Genomic DNA, 7,569 nt, shown 5'->3' with positions numbered 1-7,569 from the left:
TAACAATCTTTTTGTTTCTTCTCTCGTTCGGAGAACAAAGCAGGTTGATTTTATGGCCGCCATGCAATCTTTCGAGAGCGCGTTGCAAGAAGCAGTATAATTTCCGACAGAACCATTCCTCTGGCGTGGAAAGAATTTTACAGACTATTCCGGCTTCAGCTAATCTGTCCACAAAGTTTTAAGTCCATGATCTTATTACTCTCGTTTCGAAAAATGACCGAAGATCAATTTCTGTTTTGGTTGTTCCGATTTTTAGAAAAACACTTCTATATAAAAGAATATTCGTACGTTCGTATAATTTTTCCTAAATAAACAGCGAGAATGGGATACTTTTAGATCATTTAAAAGTTATCCATTAATAATATTATTAACATTAAAATTATTCATATATTAACAATTTTAATATTAATACTAAAACATTTCAAAATTTCATATATTTGATTAATCATTTAATTGATTAATCAATTAAATTAAACTTGCAAAGCAAAGTAATATGACATCGATTACTATTTCAACATTCTTATCTATTGCAAATCTTAATAGAATTAAGAAACTTTTATGAATGAGCATAGAAATTAGATTTTAAATAATTTTGTCACTCGCATACAGGTGACGTAGTCAAAGTGTTAATGATGCAATTAATATAATTTAATAGTTTCACTTAAGTTGGATACGTTAGAATTAACAGTTAATTTTTGTATAAATAATTTCGAAAATGAATATCTTATCGGTGTTTGGGTCAAAATAATTGGTACAAGTAGCTTTTTCAAGTGTCGGTAATTGGGACATCTGCATTATTTTTATTCTTCATTAATTTCACATCAAATTTATGCTTTCTACAAGTATTATATATATATATATATATATATATATGCAACAGATGAACAAAAAATCATGCTTAATGTGTCGGTAATTGGGACCCTTACCCTACAGTGCACGTTAGAGTGCATTCTTCTAGAGCACATTGAGCGTTATAAAATAATGTACATCCTCGTCCAAAAGTATTGGGACTATATTTATTTAGCATAAATTATAATATTAAAAATAAACAAACATGGAAAATAAAGAAGAAATAAAGAAGAAGTAAATTTAAGAATAAGTTAAAATAATTCAGGCAATTTCCTATCGAATTTTCTGCAAGCCCCCTGATACTTTTGTAGGGGGGTGTACGAAGCACCCGGACACCGAGCGACTGCGATCTCTTTAAAAATCGAACGAGAATCAACGTTCTTGGAGAAAAAGCGCTCGTTTACGATTTGGTCCAGCAATTAATAATTAGTTTATTGGGTTGTTGGCGGTGAAACGTGCTCGACGTGCGGAACGCTTTAATTGAAATTGGAGCAGAAGCGGCTCCGTGGTCAATATTCCATGAATATTTAGCACTTGCGAAAGAACTCCATGAATGCCTTCTCCTCTGCCGGCATTATTAAATCGCCGGCGTCTACCGTAATGTATTGTGCGTTACGTATTGTCGGTGTATGAAAACAAGCGCGAACGGCGCCGCGCCGCGCCGGGATAAAGGGAACGCAACCATAATATGCTGACGATAATGAAAGTGTGTTGCAGGCAAGAACGGTCAAAAGTGCCCTAAATTCGGCTCGCCGCGATGTCGAAATACGATGAAGCTGCAAATAACTTGTGCCAGCAGAAACCACCGCCTGCCGAAATATGGCTTTGCAATCGTTATTTGCAACGTTGTTTGTTAAATACGGGCCTTGAAACGCGACGCGGGCGACCTTTACCGCGATTCCGTGCCAATTCCCGTGATTCCGTATTTAATTGTTGAGAAAATATTATTAGCAACGTTATAAGCAATTATTATTATTTTTATTATTTAAATTGGTTTCTTTCATGAATTCGGACGTATTTTGAACGAAGACTTTGTGGAAATTGTGGAAGCTTTCATTGGACGGATGTTTTTTTAAACATTGTTTATACCGGCCTTTATTGGCAAATTTTTGACAATGGATTCGTTGATAAATTTTGTCAGTATCTGATTTATTATACTTGTTTCTTATTTTTGGAATTGTAACTCAATTGTGATTATAAATGTTAATTGAAAATTCGATATTATTTCACTTTATATATAAGTACGATTGTAATATTCAATCTTACTAACTTGGGCACACTTACAATGAAAATCATATAAAAGACTATGACTTTTCTTTTTGGCTTCTTTAATATTATAACTTTTAACAGCAACTTTCATTGTAAGTTAATTGTGATTTAATATCATTGATATTTCAATCAATTAATTTCAATCAGAACTTTGATTTCAATTATCGATATTTATTAAAAATTTGCGGTAACCTCAATGTTATTATTACTGTAATTTTCAAGTTACTTTGGGCACGATTTCAATAAAAATTGTGTAGGAACTGTATTTGAATGATCTTAATTCTTTTCCTTCATTTGATGTTGCAACTTTTAATAGCACATTTAATTGTATCTCTTATAATTTACTACCATTATCTTCAGAACAAAAATTGTAATTTAATTATGATTTACAATAAATACAAGTATCCAATACATTCGAATATACTGTAATTCGAATATACCGTGTCGAATATACTGAATATACTGTAATTATCAGACTGCAGACTTTTATGCATTTATGGCAAAAATGTGTCACACTGTTTTCGACTTATCAAAACTATTCCAAGAAACAATTTATTTTTACACAATGTAGATATTTCTTACAACCGTGTTGGAAAATTGATATTTTGCATAAAGATCCGCAGTTTAGTAATTACAATTATATGAAAACTCGATAAAAATTATAATAACTCCTTGACAAGATAATTTAAGAGGCTTGTCTTAAATAGAACACCCTGTATAACTAGCGTTGACATTTCCAAAATATCACCGTAAACATTAACATGTTCAACTTTCTGAACAAACCCTCCTCAGGCCGTCGTAAAGAAGCAAGCTTACAATAAGTAAATAAAACCGCAGCGTTCATTCGACAGAAAAGTGTACTTTGCAAGTGCAGGGACGTACTCCTTGGAAAAAAGATCACACTCCCCGACGTTTGAGCTTGACACACAATGTAAAATTACCTTGTTCAACTTTCTCCTATTTACTACAGAAACAGCGGCTCTCTCGAAATACCATCGTTCCGACTATTGTACATACAATTTCATTCTCAGCCTCAGTCTAAGTCTCAGTCTAAGTCTCAGTCTCATTCTTAGCCCCATTCTCAGACTCACTCCCATTCACAGTCTTACACTCAGTCTTAATCTGAGTCCCATTCTCGGTTTCAGACCCATTCTCAGACCCATTCTCAGACCTATTCTCAATCCCATTCTCAGCCTCATTTTCAGCCCCATTCTCAGTCCCATTTTCAGTCTCATTCTCAGATTCATTCTTATTCTTATTCTCGCCCTCATCCTCATTTCCCGAAGCCAGTCCCCGCCCGTGCTGCTCTACGTCGGAATTCGGCACGCTCAGCACTATTGCGTTCCGGAAAAAAGTGCGTGAGCGGTGTCGTCACACCGAAAAATCGGTTTAAAAGCCAGCCAAATCGTCCAAGCATTCAGTTCGCTACGATTGTTCAACCGATTCTACATCGATGAATTCGTTAACAGCATGTCTGTGCGGTTTGTTGGTAGCTGCGATGGCAGTGCAAGCAATGCCAGCTGGCAAACTGGAGACCAAGATGGCCGAATCCTCGGCGATCAGTCCCAAGGATTTCCATTTGGAGGATGCGGGTGCTGAGAAGGACAGGCTGAAGAAGCAGGCGTCCTTCTGCGTGGAGATCCGTCCAGGTGCTCAAAATGGACAGCAGGTGTGGACTCAGGATGGGTCGCAGATGAAAATGCAGGGCCTGAGCGTGGTGCAACAATCGCAGGTGGCGCCACAGATGCAGAGTTACAGCTTCCAGCAGGCCCCGCAGCCTGTGCAGTCTCTGGGAGTCTTCCAGGCTCCTCAGGTAGCAATTGCGTCGTGCTTTCTAATTTACCGTGCTTCTCTCGACGCATAAATTCACTATGATCTGCATGTATCTTGATTTTGTGTTATTTCTTGAGAATCGTGAGAGATTTAAAGTTTTCGACAAAAGTTGTTCGTTTTTCGTAAGAGCTCTCATTTAGTAAATAATTCATCGATTGTTAATTTCGATCGATGAAAATGTACACGTAATTCTCCATTTTGTGTCATAAGTCTTTGTAATTATTTGTATAATTTAAAGGGAGAACTTATGCGTTCGAAGTTTTTTTTATCGCTTATGGTTACAGTAACACTTAATTTCTCGGTGATTCGAAGAATTTATTCGAAAAATTGATTCAAAGGATGTCTTCGAAACGTTATTCGAGAATTTATTCGAATCATTATTTGAATGTAACATAATTCGAATAAAACTTTACTCGAATCATTATTTGAAAGAAACTTTATTCGCGAATCATTATTTGAATAAAACTTTATTCAAATCATTATTTGAATTCGTTATTTGAATAAAGTTATATTTGAATAATTTATTCGAAAGATTAGTCGAATAAAATTTTATCCGTAAAATTTATTTTCAAACTGTACGAAAAAATCATAAAATTTATTCGAATTGTTCAAATGAAATTCTACTTGTATAATGTCCAACTCTGCTATTCCGCCATATCGTTGATTTCGTCGCCACTGTGAATTCTGTTGGCGTAGTACCGATCTCCAAACTTCAACGCTAATTGATAGTTCTTAAAAATTCGTACCGATGGAGCTTGTGTGTCTTATGAAATAGTTTTCCATCCTCAGGCATACGTGGTGCCCCAGCAGTCGTTCGTGGTTCCCCAGCAGGTGGTGCCCCAACAGGTGGTTCCCCAGCAGATGATGCACCAGCAGGTGGTCCCTTCGGTGCAGACTCTGCAGATCATCCAGCCATCTCAACCTTGCCCTCAGGAGTCGAAGGTGCAGATCGTAGAAAGGAGAGTCGAGGTCCCAGCACCGACTCCAGTCCCCGAAGTGGTCACTGTAAAGCCCCAGCCCCAGCCCGAGAGGATCGTGGAACCGCAGACTCAGGTGATCGAGACCATTAAGCTGGTCCCAGTGCCCCCAGTTTGCAAGAATAAACTGGTTGTCGTGCCCTCCAAGCCCATGGTGGTCGTTCCTGAGCCAACTATCGTCAAGGTGCCTCATTGCACTCATCAAAGCGAAGGGATGACCTGCAACTGCAATCAACAGGCGATAAGGGCTTCCGCCGTAGGACCTGTTGATCACATGCATCACATGCACATGAGGGCTCATACTCATCCCATGCACCTTGGCAAGATGATGACTGACTTTCGTTTCCTCAAGGACCCAAAAGCTTAGAGGTAGGTGAGGAAATGTGTTAAATGAGCATTATTTAGGGACTTCGGAGTGTTAACCAACGCCGGGGTGCTATTGAAATATGAATTCAGGCAATTTTATGAATCTAGGGAATTTCGGTTTCATGAATCGGTGGCTATCTTTCGGGGATTCACAGTAAAACAGGTTAGGGAAGTTTTTGTTTATTTGTTAACCTGATTTTACGAGATTCACAATGTTGAATTCTGGGGGAAATTCTGTTTTATAATTGCATCAATGCAGAACAGAATTATTTGGAACTTAATTCAAATGGACGGGTTGACTTTTTTAGATCCAAGTTCAGGAAATGTGTGGTTATGTTTGTCAGTTTCCGGCACTCTGCATCGAGATTCCTTCAAGTTAGATGCTTGAGTAAATTGATAGTTCGTAGGGTTGAGAAGGAAAAATTTTCAATTCTGAGTCTAGCAGTTTGGGGAATTCTTGTTTTATGAATTGGTGGCTATCCACAGGGATTCGCAAAGTGGCAAACTAGAGAGTTATTGGATTATAAATTCATAACAGTGCAGGTTACTTACGATATTAAATTCTAGGGGATTTTTTACTATGTAGAGCAGAATTGTTTGGACCCATATTCAAATGAAAAGTTGATTTCCTTTTTAGCTTCAGGTGTAAAAAATGTGAGGTTATGTTTAACAGTTTCAGACATTATAATATTGGGATTCCTTCGTGACAGAAGCTTAAGTAAATTAATGGTTTTTCAGCTTGAGATTTTTCAGTTTTTCAGTCCAGGAAATTTTGTGTTTCATAAATTGCTGGCTTGTCTCTGGATATTCAGTGTGTGGCAAGCTATAGATTTGATTTATAAATAGAATGTTTGGGGACAGAGTGGTGGTCTAGTGAAAATGTTATTTTTATAAGTCCATCTATACAGTAAATATCTATTTTAATCTTTATTCAAACGAAAAGTTGATTTTTTAGCTCTGAATCTAGTAAATGTGAGGTTACGTTTGGATACTTTTGCAGCACGACGTATTTCTTACACTACAAAATTAAAATTTCTTCTCTTCTTCTATAAGATGTTTAATTAAACGCATGATTCATGGGGTTCGGGCAAAATCAAAAAATATTAAACGACCTTTCACGAATCCGTGGCAGTTTAAGGCTAGGGAATTATTGGTTTATGTGCTGGCAACAGCGCCTAGGGGATTCAAAATGTGGACTTTTAGCAATTCATGTGAAACAAAATAATTCAAAACTTTATTTCATTAATCCTGAGTGATTTTTATTGAAGTTTCTGGGATTATTAAATAATAATTATTAAGGATATTAAATAGACGGGGACATTAAAAGAGGGAATTAAATTAACATTGCAAAAATTCGTTATCCGATGCGAGAATAATAATTCCAACAATGTGTAGATTTATTTCAGCGAGCCTGGTGAAACTGCGAAATTTAATTTCGGCTCATTCTCTGTATCGCAGATGAGCAATACACGTTGGATTTTCTGATGACTCTACAGCGAACGCGATGACGATCGATCTGTAGGACTCTAAAAGTAGATTCCGATGTAATGCTTCTGTACGCTCTGCGAGATCAAATAAAATGAAAAATTTGATGATACAATCACGTTGTTCAGCCGGCTAATTAGCCAACAACTCCCTGTAATAAATTTCCTACGAGCTAATTTAATTCCCCATCGGAAGTTTCCTCACCAATATTTAAATCTTCGGTCCCTCTATTTATTTTAAATTACGCTTTTCGGTTCGGCGGCTTTTCACGTGAAATAATTACACGCCGTTTAATTTATCTCATTACGTTCATACTTGCTACAATTACGTCATTGATTAAACAACGAACAGCCGTACTTTTAATAATGACTCGAACATTTGATACGATTTTAACACACTCCCCGGCCATTAATTCTTTTCAGTTTCTATTCTCATCGTTGTTTAAATAATTTATTAAATGGAAGGTATCGCTATTACGAAATATTTAAACAATTTCGCAAAATTAAGCTAAAAAAGGTAGTAGGCTCCTATATATTTTGTGACTTTTATATAAATTAATTTCGAGCGATGGATAAGCATATAATTTTATAAATTTGGCATACTTTGGGCAGACTTGGCATACTTTTACACTGTCCGACACGATTTTTGGGTTCCTATAGCCACTATGAAATTCTTGTAGAGCTTCACTCCCTGAACAAGAATCCGTAAACCGAATTACTCCATCACCCTCAGTTTTTTAAATAAACGAACTTTTGTAAAAACCCAAAATTTTCGACAAAAATGAGGTATT

At 36.6% G+C, this 7,569-nt stretch overlaps 1 long non-coding RNA gene across 1 annotated transcript; it reads left to right on the top strand.

Moving 5' to 3' along the window:
* Window positions 1–5,186: 5,186 nt before the first annotated feature.
* LOC143261722 (uncharacterized) lies at window positions 5,187–6,894 on the top strand. The gene is made up of 2 exons (XR_013035794.1): window positions 5,187–5,297; window positions 6,753–6,894. It is a non-coding gene; the product is annotated as an uncharacterized LOC143261722 (long non-coding RNA).
* Window positions 6,895–7,569: the final 675 nt, after the last annotated feature.

Source organism: Megalopta genalis, unplaced genomic scaffold, assembly GCF_051020955.1.
Source record: "Megalopta genalis isolate 19385.01 unplaced genomic scaffold, iyMegGena1_principal scaffold0062, whole genome shotgun sequence".
Lineage (NCBI taxonomy): Eukaryota > Metazoa > Arthropoda > Insecta > Hymenoptera > Halictidae > Megalopta > Megalopta genalis.
This window is presented reverse-complemented; position numbering and strand designations above follow the sequence as displayed.